Below are 22,032 nucleotides of genomic sequence, written 5' to 3'. Positions count from 1 at the left end.
CGGGGCGACCCGGAGGCCCCCGAGGTCCCCTCCTGGGTGGTCACTGAGCGGCCGGGGCGCGGAAGCCGGAGGTGCCCAGAGGCGCCGACTCCGCCGAGGTTGCGATCTTGATTCTCCCGCCCGTGGGGCACTGTGGTCCTCGTGTTCCCACCCTGCGGGCCGGGAGTACGCTTGGAGCGGGACGGGACCCAGCGGGTGACGGCAGGGGCGGCAGAAACACCGTCTACCTGGCGGGCGCCTTGTGGCTGCCTGTGCACTTGTCTTGCCTCTGGGTGTCGAGGTGGCCCTGCAGTTCCGCAGGGAGCCCTGGCTCAAGAGGAGTTGGGGCCCTCTCTTTGTGGCCCCCTCTTAATCCTCTGCACTGTCCCCTGGCTTAGTTGAAGGCACCTTCTGTGCCTTACAGAATGGTAAGGAGCTGGCTCTTGATGGGGCTGGAGCATCAACAAAACAGCTAGGAAGCAACTCAACTCCTGCCCGCTTCGGAATTAACCACCCGGGAACTAAGGCAGACCCAGAGAGAGGGAATGGATGCGGAGCCAGAGCCGCAGGAGAGCAGCCCAGCCCGCTGCTTTCTTAAAGATGACGAAGCCCAGTCAGTTCCCCAAAGTTGTGCCATGGATGCCCCCGGCCGGCACTTTGCAGAAGATGTGGCCACGTGGTTGAGAGGGATCTGAGCCTGTAGACAGGAATGTCAGTCGGTGGCTGCCTCAGTGGTCCCGGTGGGGCGATGTGTGTCAGTGCTCAGCCCCGGGGCGCAGCTGTCCTCTGGCTCTTAGAACGCCTGCTGGACACACCATATGGTGGTTCCTAAGGAGAAGCAGTGAGTGGTTCACACTTTGGACTTCTAATTGTGGCCAATTATGCCTGTTCCAGAAAGATCTGCAACTTCCCTCTCTGGTGGAGACTGTGGCAGAGCTCAGCTCTGCAGGCATATTCCCGGGCTGCTGTTCTGGGTCCTGCCCTTAAACAAGTCCCACCTGTCACTCTGTAACTTTGCTGGGAGGTGCTCTGAAGTATTTCTGTTGATCATCAAATACCAAATACCTGAGTAGCATCCTTGTTGAGTTGGAATTGATGACCCGTGTTTAGCAATTCCAGCATATCCAATCCCGAGAGTTGTTAAAGGCAGCTGCCTGGTTGTTGGTGAAGGAATACAGAGTTAGCTTTTGAAGCCTCCTTCCAAATGAATTGACGCATTCTAGTCTGCAACCTGTCCTCTCTGTTTGCAACTGAGATTGACATAGCATGTAAATAGCAACAAGAAGTTTATATGCAAACACTGATTTGATTTTTACTGAAGTCCTAACTTTTCAATATCAAGGGTTAGTAAATGAAAAAAAAAATAGTTTAATGGTTAAGGGAGAAAAAAAGTAGTAGTAACTTCTCTTAAGAACAGATCTTGGCCAGGTGCGGTGGCTCACACTTGTAATCCCAGCACTTTGGGAGGCCGAGGTGGGTGGATCACCTGAGGTCAGGAGTTTGAGACCAGCCTGGCCTACATCATGAAACCCCCGTCTCTACTAAAAATGTATAAAAACTAGCCGGGCATGGTAGCAGGTGCCTGTAATCCCAGCTACTCGGGAGGCTGAGGCAGGAGAATTGCTTGAACCCGGGAGATGGAAGTTGCAGTGAGCCAACACGGTGCACTGCACTCCAGCCTCAGTGACAGAGTGAGACTCCGTCTCAAAAAGGAAAAAAAAAAAGAACATCTTTGGTGCTTAGGTCATGCCAGAATTGCTTCAGATCCCTCAGTGACTGAGGGGACACTTGAAGCAGTTGGTGAACGGGGCAGGAGACAAAAAGGACATGGTCCTTAGAAAAGCCTGTGCCTCCTGCCTCTGACTTCGTCCCACTGTAATTGGAACACATTTTCAGAGTAGGTGCTTTTTCATTCCTTGAGAATCCAGGAGCAGAAGTTCTGAATGAATAGGAAAGTGAGGGATTGGATGAGACTCAGAATTGTACCATTAAGGCATTTATTAGACTTAGTAACAGAAGCAAGGAGAATCCACAGCAGTTAACAAGATAAATAAAAGTTGCTTTGGGGCTGGGAGTGGTGGCTCACACCTGTAATCCCAGAACTTTGGGAGGCCGAGGCAGGTGGACCACGAGGTTAAGAGATCAAGATCATCCTGGCCAGTATGGTGAAACCCCGTCTCTACTAAAAATACAAAAATTAGCTGGGCATGGTGGTGGGCACCTGTAGTCCCAGCTACTAGGGAGGCTGAGGCAGGAAAATCACTTGAACCCAGGAGGCAGAGGTTGCAATGAGCTGAGATCGTGCCATTGCACTGCAGCCTGGGCAACAAGAGTGAAAGTCCGTCTCAAAAAAAAAAAAAAAAAAAAAGCCGCTTTTGGTGTGGCAACGCACAGCCAAACCTGGTTGAGTTTCTTGTTGGGCTCATGAACGGTACCTCCTTGTTTTAAAGCAGTGGTCGAGAGTCTCTTCTGGAAAGCCTCAGGTAGGAAATGCTTTGGGTTCTGGGGGCCAGCTGGTCTCTGTGGCAGCTTCTCAACTTTGCAGTTCTAGAGCAGCCATAGACAATAAACAAATGGCAGAGCGGTTTCAATAAAACTTCATTTATGTACTCAGACATTTGAATTTTATATAATTTTCATGTGCCACAAAATCTTAAACTTTACAGTCACTTAAAAATGTAAGAACCATTCTTAGCTTGTGAGCCACACAAAAACAGGCAGTGGGCCAGAGTTAGCCCATGAGCCATGGTTTGGGGACCCTAGCTAAGGTATCTGTGTGGTTCTCAGAGCCTGGGGTGGGGAGACGTTATTTTCCCAAGGGCTGTCAGGTCAAATTCTGTCTCTGAATAGCAAAAAACTTCTTATATGCTGGGAAGAAGCTTCAGTAAGTAAAAGCAGCCTCCGAAGCCTTCATAGGGTCACAGGGCTGGGGATACTTTTGCTGGAGATTTAGACTATTTGATCTCTTTCTTCCCACCCCATCTCACTCCCTTATCCGAAGCTTACCAAGACTATGCTAAATGGACTTGGAAAATTAGGTACAAGGCTTCAGGTTCTATGCAGCAAGCACCTGCCTCCATCTGCCAAGACCTCCAGGTTGACTGGAGATACTCACTCACTTAATGAAGGGTGCTTTCTTCTCTTCCTGCCCCATCAGGTCTCAGCCTCCTGGCTGGCCTTGTTTGTGATTCTGATGGATTTTCGCAAGTCAGCTGCCTGAGCTTAAAATGATGGATGGGCTGTGAAGGTCCCTCACACCTGGCACGTCCCTCCACGTTCTCTCTTCCTGTCAGCTCTTGAGTCAACCGAAGAACAATGTTGAAGTACCAGGGCAGCTGGTGTCCCTGCTGCAAGCTCTAGGGGTGGTTTCACACTGAAGGAGGCCTTTGGCATATGACCTTCGGGGGAACCCACCTCCTCCTAGCCAGCAGCAAGAAGAGAGAACTTCTAACACTGGGTTCTTTCGGGCTAATATTGCTCTAAGTCAGCGGTTTTTAAACTTGAACATGCATCAGGCTTATCTGAGTGAGGGCTTGTTCTAGCAGTGGGGCTTTCTGGGCCCCTCGCCTAGAGTCTCAGGTGCAGGGTAGAGCTCATGCACTGACATTTGACCACGTTCCCACGTGGTGTGATGCTGCTGGTCCCAGGCCCACGCTTTGAGAGCCAAGGCTCTAAAGAACCCCTGGGTTCTTTTTTTTTTTTTGACCCCTGCCCACGTGCAAATGTTGCTACTGTGTCCTAAAAATTAGGCTGTGGGAAGGTCGAGTACAGTCTGGCCCCTGGCTTGTCCATGTGGGTACATGTCCACGACAATGAAGCATTGGGTAAATTAGCAGGTAGAACTTGAGAATTAGTCTGCCGGTGCTGTCTTAACATAGGGAGGGTTGGGCACTGTGGCTCACGCCTGTAATCTCAGCGTTTGGAAAGCTGAGACAGGCAGATCATTTTAGCTCATGAGTTTGAAATTAGTCTGGGCAAGCTGGCAAAACCCTGTCTCTACAAAAAAAAAAAAAAAATTAGCTGGGCGTGGTGGTGCGCACCTCTAGTCCCAGCTACTCAGGATGCTGAGGCCAGAGGATCACTTGAGCCCAGGAAGTAGAGGTTGCAATGAGCTAAGATCGCTCCACTGTGCTCCAGCCTGGGGAACAGAGAAACTGTGTCTGAAACAACAACAAAACAAAAAGAGTAAAGAGAATAGAAATGAATGGGCGTGATAAATGAATGTGGTTCAGCTGGGCTGGCCAGGATGCACCTGAATCGCTTATCTATTTACTTACCATGAGAGGATAAAATAATCCTGCCTTGAAGAAATTTATGTCCTCAGGGGGCAGGAACACAAGCCCATAAACAGCACTCTTCCACTCTGAGCTAGAGTTGAGGAAAATGAGGTACTATGGGATCAGTGGAAGCAGCAACTAGGAGTGTTTGTCTAAGCAGGAGAGTTTGCCTACTTTAGGTTTGCCCAGTTTGGATGGAATGCTAAAGGTTTGCATGGTCGTTCACATCCCTTACAAAATGTCCTGAGTAAGATTATTCCATTTTTGGTTCACTTGGGTTTTTTTGTTCGTTTGTTTTTTGAGACCGAGCCTTGTTCTGTCACCCAGGATGGAGTGCAGTGGCATGATATCGGTTCACGGCAACCTCTGCCTCCTGAGTTCAAGCAATTCTCCTGTCTCAGCCTCCAGAGTAGCTAGGATTACAGGTGCGTGCTACTACGCCTGGCTAATTTTTGTATTTTCAGTAGAGATGAGGTTTTGCCACGTTGGCCAGGATGGTCTCAAACTCCTGACCTCAGGTGATCCACCTGCCTAGGCCTCCCCAAGTGCTGGGATTACAGGCATGAGCCACTGTGCCAGGCCGGGATTTTTTGATCAATAATTTTTCTACTGCGCTTTGAGTTACTGAACCATTCCATGAAGAACAAACAGGACTTACTCAATGGGCTAGTTGAGCTACCAGGAATCCTCCCTAGAAAATGGGACTCCCACTCTATTCCCCATGGTGGAGCTGCTGATGACTGGGGGCCTGGTGTGGAATCTTGGACTGAGACTGCCTAGCCAGCTGTGTTCCCATGGCAGGGGCAGAAGCTCTCAGACACAAATGCATCTTGATTCTACGCCTTGCAGGAGAGAAAGTGGGTAGGTGTCCCAGGTGAGCCGATAAGGAAATAAAAACAAGGGTCAGGCCTGAGGAACTTTTCCACATTCTTCCTTGAGGACAGTGAGAGAAAGAGGAGTCTTCTTCGCTGAGTGAGCACGATTGACTCATCATCCCGGGGTTGCAACACAGAGAACCAGGGAGTCACCCTTTTGTACCTTTGTCCCTTGGTTTCAGAAGCTGGAAGTGTATTGCGGAGGACACTGGACCCTGGGGTCACCTCATGGATGTGATAGAAAGGAGGGCTGTGTCAGCCAGGGCAGGCCACACCTCTGCTCTCGGCCCCTCTGGTTTTTGGGGTTTAGGATGAGGGCAGCTATGAGAACACAGTTAAAGCACAGGCTTAGCCGCTGGGAAGTGCCGCAGCTCGGGGCAGAGGGACAGGGTCTTCCACAGAGGCTTAAGAAGGAGGAAGGTCTAGTTCGTCTCCCAGTTCCTAGACTGGAAACTTCTCAAAGCCCCTCACTGGGCTGCGGAAAGGGGTCTCTCATTGGAGAGAGAGTTTAGGGTCCTCCAGGTATGATGTGGGGATATGGAACAACAGGTCCATATCCCGAGGGAATTTTGGTTCAGAGATCAGATTAACAACTAGAAAAGTCACAGAATGTACTTACATAAGAAGGCTCGTTAAAAGTTCTCAAACTAGGCATTTAGAACTTCTACAATCTGCCCCTAGTGACAAGATTTTATTATAAGCTCTATTAGGACATGGCAGACATTTATACATTTGAGATGTTCTTGAGGAAATAAACTTTTTCGTTTTTTTCCGTTAAATCAAAACACCTTGCAGAGAAAAGGAAATGCTTATACACTGCTGGTGGGAGCGTAAATTAGTCCAGCTATTGTGGAAAGCATTGTGGCGACTCCCCCAAGAACTACCATTTGACCCAGCGGTTCCATTACTGAGTATATACCCAAAAGAATATAACTCATTCTACCATAAAGACACATGTACACATATGTTCACTGTCACACTATTCACAATAGCAAAGAGATAGAATCAACCTAGATGCCTGTCAATGATAGACTAAAGAAAACATGGTACATATACACCATGGAATACTACGCAGCAATAAAAAAGAACAAGATCATGGATAGAGCTGGAGGCCATTATCCTCAGCAAACTAACAGGAACAGAAAATCAAACATGGCATATTCTCACTTATAAGTAGCAGCTAAATAATGAGAACACAAAGACACAGAGGGGAACAACACGGAGTGGGGCCTACTTGAGGGTAGAGGGTAGGAGGAGAGAGAGGTTTGGAAAAAAAACAACTATTAGGCACTAGGCTTAGTACCTAAGTGGAAAAATAATCTGTGCATCAAAATCCTGAGTCACGAGTTACCTACATAACAAACCTGCATACGTACCCCTAAAATCAAAGTTAATAAATAAATGTTACACGTTAAAAAAAATAAATCAAGACACCTAAACTCACGTGATGTACTTGTTTCCTGTGGTGGCCGTAACAAAAGCACCACAAACTGGGGAATTTGAAACAACAGAAAAGTCTTCTCTCACAGTCCTGGAGGCTGGGAGCCCAGAGTCAAGGGGTCAGCAAGGCCACACTCCCTCTGAAGGCTCTAGGGAAGAAGCCGTTCCAGGCCTTTCTCTTGCTTCTGGTGTGACTGGTGGTCTTTGGCATTCCTTGGCTTGTGGACACGCCCCTGCCATCTCTGCCAGTCCATCTGTCTCTGTGTCACTTTTCCTCTTCTTAGAAGCACTCTACTCGCATTAGATGAGGGACCACCCTGTCCCAGTATGACCTGTTCTTCACTAATTACGTCTGCAACCATCTTATTTCCAAATAAGGTCGTGTTCTGAGATTGAGAAGGATGTGAATCTGTGGGGGGAAGGGCAGGACACTATTCACCCTGACATGATAACAAAGTATTCTCTCCAAAATATGTCCATGGCTTATAGATGACTTGAGATAGAAAACATTTGTGGTGTAAAGATAACTCCATCACGGTCCTCAGCTCAGACGCTATGTTTGGTGACCAGTGTCTTCCCCCAGCAAGACAGATGGGTTTTCTGGTCATAGTTTCTGGTCAACTGTAAACGATCCACTTAGTAAGAGAGTTGGTATATAGAAAACAGTCCCCAGAGTGATCTAGGAGACACAGGCGATTTACCTCCAGTTCTAAAAACGCCGTTCCCATTCTGTTGATATGGTACTGTGGACCTACAGATCAAGTGTCCAGGCTGTCTTCGTGCACAGTGTTTCACTTTTCTTGTTTTTGAAAAATGTAGCTGTTTCTGCTATGCATGCTAATTCTAAAATTAGAAGACAGAAAAAATTAGTCACCTGACATTTTTGTGGGGAGTTGTTAGATAATATCCAGTGAAATTTAAAATACACATTATATATATATGTGTGTATATATATATATATATTTTTTTTTTTTTTCTTCGAGACAGGGCCTCACTCTGTCACCCAGGTTGGAGTGCAGTGGCGCGACCTCAGCTCACTGCAAGCTCTGCCTCCCAGGTTCACGCCATTCTTCTGCCTTAGCCTCCCGAGTAGCTGGGACTACAGGCGCTCACCACTGTGCCTGGCCAATTTTTTGTATTTTTAACAGAGACAGGGTTTCACCATGGTTTTGATCTCCTGACGTCGTGATCCGCCCACCTCGGCCTCCCAAATACACATCATGTTTTAACAGCATTCTACTTCTAGAACTTTCTTACAGGTATTCTCATGATAGGAAAGAGCCATGTGCAACCCAAATATTAGGTTGGTGCAAAAGTAATTGCAGTTTTTGCCTTTTTTTTTTTTTTTTTTTTTTTTTTTTGAGACGGAGTCTTGCTCTGTCACCCAGGCTGGAGTGCAGTGGTGCGATCTCGGCTCACTGCAACCTCTACTTTCTGGGTTCAAATGATTCTCCTGCCTCAGCCTCCCGAGTAGCTGGGATTATAGGCACATGCCACCACGCCCTGCTAATTTGTGTATCTTGAGTAGAGACGGGGTTTCACTATCTTGGCCAGGTGGTCTTGATCTCCTGACATCATGATCCACCAGCCTCAGCCTCCCAAAGTACTAGGATTACAGGCGTGAGCCACAGCCCTCGGCCTTGCCATCACTTTTGATCCATCGTGTGGGCAGAAAACTTGCATTCTGTTTTATAACCTAACTTCATACTTAACCATGATTGTAAAGCATTTTTTTCTAGTCATGATTTACTACTTGGAAAAAAAAAAGTCTTTGTGTGTATAAGTTAGGGTCTTCAACCTCATTGCCTTGTAAAACAACCCTCCAAAAGACCAGATTGGTTCTTTTTTTTTTTTTTCTCGAGACAGAGTCTCGCTCTGTCACCTAGGCTGGAGTGCAGTGGCGCTATCACAGCTCACTGCAGCCTTGACCTCCCTGGCTTAAGTAATCCTCCTGCCTGAGCCTCCCAAGTAGCTGGGACTACAGGCATGTGCCACTATGCCTGGCTAATTTTTGTATTTTTTGTAGAGGTGGGGTCTTGCCACATTGCCCAGCCTTGTTTCCTTTTAATTTAGTGACACTTATGTATCTTTAGCATCATTTTCTCCTACGACAACGTACAATATAATCAGGGCCACCGTTTCTGTTGCCTGTTGGGTGTGTGGAACTGATGCTGTCCCAGAGGCTGGTATCTGCTTCCCTTTGTGTTCTCTCCTCCTCTCTCCTTCTAGAGTCTGCTCTGAGGAAGGGTCTCTCTTCTCTCTCTCTCTTTTTTTTTTTTTTTTTGAAATGCAGCCTTGCTCTCTCGCCCAGGCGGTAGTGCAGTGACGTGATCTCAGTTCACTGCAAGCTCCACCTCCCAGGTTCACACCATTCTCCTGCCTCAGCCTCCTGAGTAGCTGGGACTACAGGCGCCCGCCACTGTGCCCAGATAATTTTTGTAATTTTAGTAGAGACGGGGTTTCACCACGGTCTCGATCTCCTGACCTTGTGATCCGCCCACCTTGTCCTCCCAAAGTGCTGGGATTACAGGTGTGAGTCACCACGCCCGGCAGATCTCTCTTCTCTTTAACCTGAGCATATATTTGTTTATTTACCTTTGGCAGTCTTGCATTTAAAGTGAGCCTCTTAGTTCTGAAGGAAAGGTGTTCTTCTAGACTAAAAATATCCAGGTGTAGATCAGGAAGCTAATTTGGAGAGCAAGGGTTGCTGTACTAACATCTGGGAAAATCATCTCACCTGACTACCCAGCTTCTACCTGAGGCAGGACTTAGGACTGTCCTGAGATCTTTCCTGTTTTGCCAAACAGCTTTGTGGCATGTGAACCCTGGAGCACTCGGTGGCCTGGCTCACCTTTCCCTGAAGCTGAGAGCAGGTTGGAAATCAACTGTCAGCATGTCCAAAGGTGTCTGGATCCTGGGCCCCAGAGAGATCACTTCTTCCTGAAGGGGGACAGGAATGGTGTTCAAAGATTCGTGCCTGTAGTTCAGGAACGAGATGCTAAAAGTTGTAGGTAATTTACAAAACCGCGAGAGGCCAGTCATTTCAGGCCTCTGCAGCCTATGATTTTAGATAGTCATGTGTGGAAAGCTTTTTAAAAGACAGGAGGATATCTGAACCTAAAGCAGTAAGTTGTGACTGTTGTGGTTGAATTGTTTATCCTCCAAAATGCATATATTGAAGCCCAATACCTTGGAGTGTGACCTTTCTTGGGAACAGAGTCATTGAAGATGTAATTCACTAAGATGAAGTCATACTGGAGAAGTGTGGCCCCGCTAATTCAATATGAGCAATGTCCTCACAAAAAGGAAATCTGGACTGGACATGGTGGCTCGTGCCTGTAATCTCAGTACTTTGGGAGGCCCGGGTGGGAGGATCACTTGAGATAAGAAGTTTGAGACCAGCCTGGGTAACATAGCAGACCTTGTCTCTACAAAAATTTCAAAACTTAGCCGACATGGCTGCACACGCCTGTGGTCCCAGCTGCCCAAGAGGCTGAGGCAGGAGGATCCCTTGAGCCCAGGAGTTCAAGGCTGCAGTGAGCTATGATCGTGCCACTGCACTGCAGCCTTGGCAACAGAGCGAGATCTTATCTCAAAAATAGCAACGATATTAAAAATGAGTAAAAAGAGGAGATTTGGACACAGACTCACACACAGGGCAAACGCCATGTGAGTATGGTGGCAGAGGTGGAGGTGACGTTCTTTCAAGACTGGGAACACCAAAGCTGGGCCTCAAAACACCAGGAGACAGGCCTGGGACAGATTCTCCTTTGCATCCTCCCAAGGACCCAACCCTGCTGACCTCCATCTCAGACTTCCAGCCTCCAGAACTATGAAAGACCACATTTCCATGCTGTAAGCCACGCAGTTTGAGGCACTTTGTAAGGCAGCTCTGCCAAACTCCTACACTGACCCGGAGCTGTCCCCATGCTGGAGCCATGGACACCCAAGCTGAGGGAGGAACTGTCTTAAAGAAAGGTGAAGGCTGGCTGTCCAGCACACGCCAGACGGTGCAGGGCTTGACTATGCACGCAAGAGGTGCAGGCAGGGCAGCTCATGACCCACGTAGGCGGGAAGAGTGGCCCTGTAACAGCAGGGGCTGATGACAGGTGGCCCATTGCCAAGAAGCCAGGGCCAGGCTGCAGCTGAGTGGTTTCGTGTTCCATGTCTCTCTTGTGAGGATGCTGGGCAGAAAGATCCCCCGCCGCCACCTCACCAGAACCCTCGGAGGTCCTGAGGGAAGTGGAGCCCTCATGGCCTTCCTATTCTCTTGTGTTCTGGAAGGACCACCAGGCGTCTGCTGAGACTCAGGTCAGCTGCAGTCAAGCCTTGGCCTGGTGACCTGCGTGCAAGGTCCACAGGGCTAGGCTGCTGTCCACATGGCGTCACGCCCGGTCACTTGATAAACTCACAGTCTCCGGCACGAGTTTCTCCACACGGTTTCTAAGTTAATTTCATGCTGTTGGGGGTTACTGAGATTTCTTCATTCTTAGAGTCTAATACGTCATTTGCTTTGAGCAGTGGTGCAGGAGAGAGAAGCAGGAGTTTGATGAAAGTGGCATTTGAATACCACACATCAGCACGTTCTGTTTATGTCCCTGTTTGTTTATGGATTAGAGGAACTGCAGCACCTTCCTAGTGGGGAAGAAGGTAGCCGTGGAAAAGGAGGCCTTTTTTTGGAGGGGGATGGAGTCTCCCTTTGTCACCCAGGCTGGAGTGCAGTGGTATGATCTCAGCTCACTGCAACCTCCACCTCCTGGGTTCAAGCAATTCTCAGGCCTCAACCTCTTGAGGAGCTGGGATTACAGGCATGTGGCTACATTTTGTATGTTTAGTAGAGATGGGATTTCACCATGTTGGCCAGGCTGGTCTCAAGCTCCTGGACTCAAGTGATCCCCCTACCTTGGCCTCCTAAAATGCTGGGATTACAGGCGTGAGCCACCATGCCTGTCCCTGAAAAGTAGGCTATTTCTATGAAGAGCAGTTGAGGACGGGCGCAGTCTGGGTGCCGGCTATGCCTTCATGGCGGTCCCAGCAGGAGGACCCCTGGTATGGAATGCAGCCCATGCTCCAGTCACCAGCAGTGCAGCCATCAGGGACACCTTTTCTGATTGGAATGAGTGGCCCTCACTCACTTGTCAAGCCAGGCCTCCCTGGGCTGCATTGGGCCTAGGAGGCCACACTTTTCTAATCCACACCAGAATGCCGGGTGGACCAGCAGAGTCCCCAAGGGTGGGAAAGGCGGCAAAACATTCAAATCCAAGAAGAAAAGAAATCATCAAGCTGGGCAAGAAACAGCCTCAACAAGAGCCACTCCAGAAACAAGGGCTTTGGGTTACAGGCGCTGAATTTCTTCTAAAGTTAACCTGACTCTGATGGTACAAGAGCCCATTTAAGGAAAGCAAAACACTTTTCATTGCTCGATCAAAGTTAATCCATTTTGGAAAAAAAACATCAAACCAAATGTGTGACACCAGGCACCCACATCCTTCCTTTTTCCCACCACCCCACCCCTGTCCTCAGGGCAGTCACAGTGTAGCCTGGTATAGGTCCCACCGCTGCTTTTTGAAGTGGCACATGCTTTATTTTCTTAACAAGAAGTGAGAGACATCCTATGCTAAAAGAGGCTCTGTGACGTTTTTTTGAAGTAGAACCCCTCACTCTGCCAGGGCAGCAGTAAAGGGTCCAAAGAACCCTGAGAAAGGAGAGAGGATTTGGGAAGCGAAGGAGGCAGAGAGAGACCACATGGCACGCGGAGTTCTGAAAGGGTTCAAATGGAGACAGAAAACTAGTCATGTGGATGGACAGCTGGGGTGGAGGAGGATGGAGCTAGAGTCAGACCCTAGGGGGCCTTGAAGGCCAGGCCAAGGAACAGGGCTTCACCTGCAGGGAGAGAGCACACAAGGTTTGGGAGCAAGGTTCTCCACGGGGGGAAGCTAAGCTAAGGTGGACAGGCCAGGTGGAGTGCAGAGCAAAGCAGGTGACCCTGGACAGGGGCCATGCCTAGCACGCACCTCCCCACCCCAGGCATGTTTCTGCATCAGCTCACTAGCATGGCTTCGGAGCAACAGGCCCTTCACTCTCCCTAGCTCCTGCCTGGTGCACACTATAGCAACGTCCACCTAAAAAGCAGTTTGAAAGACAATATGATGCTTGTCATGATGGCTTATATCTGAGAAGACCACTTTGCTCTGGTCCACACCATCCTCATTCCCATGGTCTGACTTCCAGTGTGACATCATCAGGCCCTTCTACTTTGGGTCAATGTAAGTGATCCTGGAGGGGGCTCTTTCTTCTTCGATGGCCACCTCCTTACCCCTGCCAGGGGTCCCCCATGGTAAATTCTTGTCTGTGTTTTAAGTCAGTCCATTCTAAATATTCATCCACACTCAGTTAAGAATCTGCCAAGTTGACCGGGCACAGTGGCTCACACCTGTAATCCTAGCACTTTGGGAGGCTGAGGCAGGTGGATCACTAGGTCAGGAGATCGAGACCATCCTGGCTAACACGGTGAAACCCCGTCTCTACTAAAAATACAAAAAAATTAGCTATGATGGCAGGTGCCTGTAGTCCCAACTACTCAGGAGGCTGAAGCAGGAGAATGGTGTGAACCCAGAAGGTGGAGCTTGCAGTGGGCCGAGATTGCATCACTGCACTCCAGCCTGGGTGACAGAGCAAGACTCCATCTCAAAACAAAACAAAAAAGAATCTGCCAAGTTGTCTTCCTGAGATGCAGTGAATAAAAAACCTCATTTTATTCATTGTAGATTCAATCTTATTAACTAACTTTCAGAGAAAGTGGTAGATTGTGTCAGTTTGTTCTTGCAGTAGTATAAATAAATACCTGAAACAGTAATTTATAAAGAAAGAAGGTTTAATTTGCTTATGGCTCTGCAGGTTGTACAGGAAGCATGGTGCTGGCATCTGTTCACTTCTGGGGAGGCCTCAGGAAACTTTCAATCATGTTGGAAGGCAAAGGGGGAGCAGGCATGTCATGTGGCTGGAGTAGGAGCAAGGAGTGAGCAGGGAGGTGCTACATACTTTTAAACAACCAGATCTCATGAGAATTCACTATTGTGAGGACACTACCAAGGGAGAGGGTGCTAAACCATTCATGAGAAACTGTCCCCATGATCCAATCTCCTCCCCCAGGCCCCACCTCCAACTTTGAGCATTATATTTCAATATGAGATTTGGGCAGGGACATGCATTCAAACTATATAATTTCCCCTGGCCTCCCCAAATCTCATGTCCCTCTCACATTTCTAAATACAATCATGCCTTCCCAATAATCCCCCAAGGTCTTTTTTTTTTTTTTTTTTTTTTTTTTTTGAGATGGAGTCTTGCTCTGTTGCCTAGGCTGGAGTACAGTGGTGCAGTCTCCAATCACTGCGAGCTCTGCCTCCCAGGTTCACGCCATTTTCCTGCCTCAGCCTCCTGAGTAGCTGGGACTACAGGTGCCCGCCACCACACCCGGCTAACTTTTTTTGTATTTTTAGTAGAGACGGGGTTTCACTGTGTGAGCTGGGATGGTCTCGATCTCCTGACCTTGTAATCCCCCCGCCTTGGCCTCCCAAAGTGCTAGGATTACAGGCGTGAGCCACCATGCCTGGCCATCTCCCAAAGTCTTAATTCATTCCAGCGATAATTCAGAAGTCCAAGTCCAAAGTCTCATCAGAGGCAAGGCAAGTCCTTTCCACCTATGAACCTGCACAATCAAAAACAAGTTACTTACTTCTAAGATACAATGGGAGGATAGGCATTAGGTAAACATTCCCATTCCAAAAGGGAGAAATCGTCCAGAAGCAAGAGGCTAAAGGCCCCACCCAGGTTCAGCATCCAGCAGGGCAGTCACTAAATCTTAAAGTTCCAAAATAGTTTCCTGTAACTCTGTAACCCACGTCAAGGGCACACTGATCCAAGAAGTGGGGTGCCAGGGCCTTGGGCAGCTCTGCCCTTGTGGCTTTGCAGTGTTCAGCTCCAGAGGCTGCTCTTACATGTTGTTGAGTGTCTGTGGCTTTTCTGTGCTGAGGGTGCAAGATGTTGGTGGATCTACCATTCTGGGGTCTAGAGGATGATGGCCTTCTTCTCACAGCTCCACTTGGCAATGCCTCAATGGGGACTCTGTGTGGGGTCTCCAACCCCATCTTTCCCCTCCATACTGCCCCAGCAGAGGCTCTCTGTGAGTGCTCCACCCCTGCAGCAGGCTTCTGCCTGGACATCCAGGCTTTTCCATATATCCTCTGAAATCTATGCAGAGACTCCCAAGCCTCCTTCAGTTTTGCAGTCTGTGCACCTGCAGGCTTAACACCATATGGAAGCCACCAAGGGTTATGACTTGCATCCTCTGAAGCAGCAGCCTGGACTGTATCTTGGGCCCTTTGAGCCAAGGCTGGAGACTAAGTGGCTGGGATGCAAGGAGCAGTGTCCTGAGGCTGCATAGGGCTGTGGGGCCCTGGGCTGGCCCATGAAACTATTCTTCCTTTCTAGGCCTCCAGGCACTGTGATGGGAGGGGTTGCTAGGAAGGTCTCTGAAATGCCTTAGAGGCCTTTCTGCCATTGTCTTGAGTGTTAGCACTTGACTCCTTCTTAGTTATGCAAATATTTCTGGCAAGTGGTTGCTCCACAGCCTGAATTCCTCTGCTGAAAAAGCATTTTCTTTCTCTGCCTCATAGCCAGACTGTAAATTTTCCCAATTTTTACACGCTGCTTCCCCTTTAAACATAAGTTCCAGCTTTAAGTCATTTTATTTGCTCCCACTTATGAGCATAGGTTGTTAGATGCATCCAGGTCACATCTTGAATGCTTTGCTGCTTAGAAATTTCTTCTACCAGATATCCTAGGTCATCGCTTTTATGTTTAACATTCCACAAATTCCTAGGGCATGGACACAATGCAGTCAAGTTCTTTGCTAAGACATGACAAAAGTGACCTTTGCTCTAGTTCCCAGTAAGTTCCTCATTTCCACTTGAGACCTCTTCAGCCTGACCTTCATGGTCCATGTCACTGTTTGCATTTTGATCACAACCATTTAGACAGTTTCTAAGAAGTTCCAAATTTTCCCTAATCTTACTGTCTTCTTCTGAGCTCTCCACACTCTTCTGACCTATGCCCATTCCAAAGCTTTTCTACATTTTCAGATCTCTTTATAGCAATGCCCCATTCCTTGGTACCACTTTTCTGTGTTAGGCCATTCTCGTATTGCTATAAGGAAACACCTGGGTAATTTATAAAGAAAAGAGATATAACTGGCTCACGGTGCTGCAGGCTGTACAAGAAGTGTGGCAGCATCTGCTTCTGGTGAGGTCTCTGGAAGCTTCAAATCATGGCAGAAGGTGAAGAAGGAGCAGGCATGTCACATGGCAAAAGGAGGCACAAGAGAGAGCAAGGGGGAAGATGCTACGTATTTTATTTTCATTTTTTAAATTATACTTTTAAGTTCTAGGGTACATGTGCACAACGTGCAGGTTTGTTACATATGTATACATGTGCCATGTTGATTTACTGCACCCATTAACCCGTCATTTACATTAGGTATTTCTCCTAATGCTATCCCTCCCCAAATCCCCCACCCCATGACAGGCCCCGGTGTGTGATATTCCCCACCCTGTGTCCAAGTGTTCTCATTGTTCAATTCCCACCTATGAGTGAGAACATGCAGTGTTTGGTTTTCTGTCCTTGCGACAGTTTGCTGAGAATGATGGTTTCCAGCTTCATCTATGTCCCTACAAAGGACATGAACTCATCCTTTTTTATGAGTGCATAGTATTCCATGGTGTATATGTGTCACATTTTCTTAATCCAGTCTATCATTGATGGACATTTGGGTTGGTTCCAAGTCTTTGCTATTGTGAATAGTGCTGCAATAAACATACATGTGCATGTGTCTTTTTTGTTGTTGTTGAGATGGAGTCTCGCTCTGTCGCCTAGGCTGGAGTGCAGTGGCCGGATCTCAGCTCACTGCAAGCTCTGCCTCCTGGGTTTACACCATTCTCCTGCCTCAGCCTCCCAAGTAGCTGGGACTACAGGCGCCTGCCACCTCGCCTGGCTAGTTTTTTGTATTTTTTTAGTAGAGACTGGGTTTCACTGTGTTAGCCAGGATGGTCTCAATCTCCTGACCTTGTGATCCGCCCGTCTCGGCCTCCCAAAGTGCTGGGATTACAGGCTTGAGCCACCGCGCCTGGCCTGCACGTGTCTTTATAGTAGCATGATTTATAATCCTTTGGGTATATACCCAGTAATAGGATGGCTGGGTCAAATGGTATTTCTAGTTCTAGATCCTTGAGGAATCGCCACACTGTCTTCCGCAATGGTTGAACTAGTTTACAGTCCCACCAACAGTGTAAAAGTGTTCCTATTTCTCCACATCCTCTCCAGCACCTGTTGTTTCCTGACTTTTTAATGATCGCCATTCTAACTGGTGTGAGATGGTATCTCATTGTGGTTTTGATTTGCATTTCTCTGATGGCCAGTGATGATGAGCATTTTTTCATGTGTCTGTTGGCTGCATAAATGTCTTCTTTTGAGAAGTGTCTGTTCATATCCTTTGCCCACTTTTTGATGGGGTTGTTTTTTTTTTCTTGTAAATTTGTTTAAGTTCTTTGTAGATTCTGGATATTAGCCCTTTGTCAGATGAGTAGATTGCAAAAATGTTCTCCCATTCTGTAGGTTGCCTGTTCACTCTGATGATAGTTTCTTTTGCTGTGCAGAAGCTGTTTAGTTTAATTAGAGCCCATTTGTCTATTTTGGCTTTTGTTGTCATTGCTTTTGGTGTTTTAGTCATGAAGTCCTTGCCCATGCCTATGTCCTGAATGGTATTGCCTAGGTTTTCTTCTAGGGTTTTTATGGTTTTAGGTCTAACATTTAAGTCTTTAATCCATCTTGAATTAATTTTTGTATAAGGTGTAAGGAAGGGATCCAGTGTCAGCTTTCTACATATGGCTAGCCAGTTTTCAGAGCACCACTTATTAAATAGGGAATCCTTCCCCCATTTCTTGTTTTAGTCAGGTTTGTCAAAGATCAGATGGTTGTAGATGTGTGGTGTTATTTCTGAGGTCTCTGTTCTGTTCCATTGGTCTATATCTCTGTTTTGGTACCAGTACCATGCTGTTTTGGTTACTGTAGCCTTCTAGTGTAGTTTGAATCAGGTAGCATGATGCCTTCAGCTTTGTTCTTTTTGCTTAGGATTGTCTTGGCAATGCAGGCTCTTTTTTGGTTCCGTATGAACTTTAAAGTAATTTTTTCCAATTCTGTGAAGAAAGTCATTGGTAGCTTGATAGGGATGGCATTGAATCTATGAATTACATTGGGCAGTATGGCCATTTTCACGATATTGATTCTTCTATCCATCAGCATGGAATGTTCTTCCATTTGTTTGTGTCCTCCTTTATTTCATTGAGTAGTGGTTTGTAGTTCTTGAAGAGGTCCTTCACATCCCTTATAAGTTGGATTCCTAAGTATTTTATTCTCTTTGAAGCAATTATGAATGGGAGTTCAGTCATGATTTGGCTCTCTGTTTATCTATTATTGGTGTATAGGAATGCTTGTGATTTTTGCACATTGATTTTGTATCCTGAGACTTTGCCAAAGTTGCTTATCAGCTTAAGGAGATTTTGGACTGAGGGGTTTTCTAAATATACAATCATGTCATCTGCAAACAGGGAAAATTTGGCTTCCTCTTTTCCTAATTGAATACCTTTTATTTGTTTCTCTTGCCTGATTGCTCTGGCCAGAACTTCCAACTCTATTGAATAGCAGTGGTGAGAGAGGGCATCCCTGTCTTGTGCCAGTTTTCAAAAGGAATGCTTCCAGTTTTTGCCCATTCAGTATGATATTGGCTGTGGGTTTGTCATAAATAGCTCTTATTATTTTGAGATACATTCCATAAATACCTAGTTTATTGAGAGTTTTTAGCATGAAGGGCTGTTGAATTTTGTTGAAGGCCTTTTCTGCATCTATTGAGATAATCATATGGTTTTTGTCTTTGGTTCTGTTTATGTGATGAATTACATTTATTGATTCACATATGTTGAACCTGCCTTGCATCCCAGGGATGAAGCCAACTTGATCATGGTGGATAAGCTTTTTGATGTACTGCTGGATTCAGTTTGCCAGTATTTTATTGAGGACTTTCGCATCGATGTTCATCAGGGATATTGGTCTAAAATTCTGTTTTTTTGTTGTGTCTCTGCTAGGCTTTGATATCAGGATGATGCTGGCCTCATAAAATGAGTTAGGGAGGATTCCCTCTTTTTCTATTATTGGGATAGTTTAAGAAGGAATGGTACCAGCTCCTCTTTGTACCTCTAGTAGAATTCGGCTGTGAATCCATCTAGTCCTGGACTTTTTTTTGTTGGTAAGCTATTAATTATTGCCTCAATTTCAGGGCCTGTTGTTGTTCTATTCGGGGATTCAATGTCTTCCTGGTTTAGTCTTGGGAGGATGTGTGTGTCCAGGAATTTATCCATTCCTTCTAGATTTTCTAGTTTATTTGCATAGAGGTGTTTATAGTATTCTCTGATGGTAGTTTGTATTTCTGTGGGATTGGTGGTGATATCCCCTTTATCATTTTTTATTGAATCTATTTTATTCTTCTCTCTTTTCTTCTTCATTAGTCTTGCTAGCAGGCTGTCTATTTTGTTGATCTTTTTTAAAAGCCGCTCTTGGATTCACTGATTTTTTGGAGGGTTTTTGTGTCACTGTCTCCTTGAGTTCTGCTCTGATCTTAGTTATTTCTTGCCTTCTAGCTTTTGAATTTTTTGCTCTTGCTTCTCTAGTTGTTTTCATTGTGATGTTAGGGTGTCGATTTTAGATATTTCCTGCTTTCTTTTGTAGGCATTTAGTGCTATAAATTTCCCTGTACACACTGCTTTAAATGTGTCCCAGAGATTCTGGTATGTTGTGTCTTTGTTCTTATTGGTTTCAAAGAACATCTCTATTTCTGCCTTCATTTTGTTAATTACCCAGTAGTTATTCAGGAGCAGGTTGTTAAGTTTCCATGTAGTTGTGTGATTTTGAGTGAGTTTCTTAATCCTGAGTTCTATTTTGGTTGCACTGTCCTCTGAGAGATAGTTTATTGTGATTTCTATTCTTTTACATTTACTGAGGAGTGCTTTACTTCCAACTACGTGGTCAATTTTGGAATAAGTGCGATATGGTGCTGAGAAGAATGTATTTTCTATTGATTTGGGATGGAGAGTTCTGTAGATATCTATTAGGTCTGCTTGGTGCAGAGCTGAGTTCAAGTCCTGGATATCCTTTTTAACCTTCTGTCTCGTTGATCTGATGTTGACAGTGGGGTGTTAAAGTCTCCCATTTTTATTATGTGGGAAAGTCTCTTTGTATGTCTCTAAGGACTTGCTTTATGAATCTGGGTGCTCCTGTATTGGGTGCATAAATATTTAGGATAGTTAGCTCTTCTTGATAAATTGATCCCTTTACCATTTCGTAATGACCTTGTCTCTTTTGATCTTTGTTGGTTTAAAGTCTGTTTTATCAGAGACTAGGATTGCAACCCCAGCTTTTTTTTTTTCTTTCTGTTTGCTTGGTAGATCTTCCTCCATCCCTTTATTTTGAGCCTATGAATGTCTCTGCATATGAAATGCATCTCCTGAATACAGCACACTGATGGGTCTTGACTCTTTATCCAAATCGCCAGTCTGTGTTTTTTAATTGGGGCAATTAGCCCATTTACATTTAAGGTTAATATTGTTATGTGTGAATTTGATCCTGTCATTATAATGTTAGCTGATTATTTTGCCTGTTAGTTGATGCAGTTTCTTCCTAGCATGGATGGTCTTTATAATTTGGCATGTTTTTGCCATGGCTGGTACCAGTTGTTGCTTTCCATGTTTAGTGTTTCCTTCAGGAGCTCTTGTAAGGGAAGCCTGGTGGTGACAAAATCTCTCAGCATTTGCTTGTCTGTAAAGGATTTTATTTCTCCTTCACTTATGAAGCTTAGTTTGGCTGGATATGAAATTCTGGGTTGAAAATTCTTTTCTTTAAGAATGTTGAATATTGGCCCCCACTTTCTTCTGGCTTGGAGAGTTTCTGCCGAGAGATCTGCTGAGAGATGGGCTTCCCTTTGTAAGTAACCTGACCTTTCTCTCTGGCTGCCCTTCACATTTTTTCCTTCATTTCAACCTTGGTGAACCTGAAAATTTTGTGTCTTGGGGTTGCTCTTCTCAAGGAGTATCTTTGTGGTGTTCTCTGTATTTCCTGAATTTGAATATTGGCCCACCTTGCTAGATTGAGGAAGTTCTCCTGAATAATATCCTGAAGAGTGTTTTCCAACTTGGTTCCATTCTCCCTGTCACTTTCAGGTACACCAATCAAATGTAGATTTGGTCTTTTTACATAGTCTTGCATTTCTTGGAGGCTTTGTTCATTTCTTTTTACTCTAAACTTCTCTTCTCACTTCATTTCATTAATTTAATCTTCAATCCCTGATACCCTTTCTTCCACGTGATCAAATCAGTTACTGAAGCTTGTGCGTGCATCACGTAGTAGTTCCCTTGCCATGGTTTTCAGCTCCATCAGGTCATTTAACATCTTCTCTAAACTGTTTATTCTAGTTAGCCATTCATCTGACCTTTTTTCAAGGTTTTTACCTTCCTTGCAATGGGTTCAAACATCCTCCTTTAGCTCAGAGAAGTTTGTTATTACTGACCTTCTGAAACCTACTTCTTTCAACTTGTCCAAGTCATTCTCTGTCCAGCTTTGTACCATTGTTGGTGAGGAGCTGTGATCCTTTGGAGCAGAAGAGGAGCTCTGGTTTTTAAAATTTTCAGTTTTTCTGCTCAAGTTTCTCCCCATCTTTGTGGTTTTATCTACCTTTGGTCTTTGATGTTGGTGACCTACAGATATGGTTTTGGTGTAGATGACCTTTTCGTTGATGTTGATGCTATTGCTTTCTGTTTGTTAGTTTTCCTTCTAACAGTCAGGTCCCTCAGCTGCAGGTCTATTGGAGTTTGCTGGAGGTCCACTCCAGACCCTATTTACCTGGGTATCACCAGCGGAGGCTGCAGAACAGCAAATATTACAGAATAGCAAATATTGCTGTCTGATTCTTCCTCTGGAAGCTTCGTCTCAGAGGGGCATCCGGCTGTATGATGTGTCAGTCGGCCCCTACTGGGAGGTGTCTCCCAGTTAGGCTACACAGGGGTCAGGGACCCACTTGAGGAGGCAGTCTATCCGTTCTCAGAGCTCAAACACCTTGCTGGGAGAACCACTGCTCTCTTCAGAGCTGTCAGACAGGGACATTTAAGTCTGTAGAAGTTTCTGTTGCCTTTTTTTCAGCTCTGCCCTGCCCCCAGAGGTGGAGTCTACAGAGGCAGGCAGGCCTTGTTGAACTGCGGTGGGCTCCACCCAGTTCGAACTTCCCAGCCGCTTTGTTTACCTACTCAAGCCTCAGTAATGGTGGATGCCTCTCTCCCAGCCAGGCTGCCGCCTCGCAGTTTGAT

The 22,032-nt window shown here is 46.2% G+C and overlaps 1 protein-coding gene across 1 annotated transcript in view; it reads left to right on the top strand.

Moving 5' to 3' along the window:
- SLC15A1 (solute carrier family 15 (oligopeptide transporter), member 1) overlaps positions 1-22,032 on the top strand; it is a 78,362-nt gene that overhangs the window by 412 nt on the left and 55,918 nt on the right. The window lies entirely within an intron of this gene.

The sequence above is a fragment of the Colobus angolensis genome, unplaced genomic scaffold, assembly GCF_000951035.1.
Source record: "Colobus angolensis palliatus isolate OR3802 unplaced genomic scaffold, Cang.pa_1.0 Scaffold13, whole genome shotgun sequence".
Lineage (NCBI taxonomy): Eukaryota > Metazoa > Chordata > Mammalia > Primates > Cercopithecidae > Colobus > Colobus angolensis.
The sequence above is the reverse complement of the archived record's forward strand: the minus strand, read 5'-3'. Positions and strand labels throughout refer to the sequence as shown.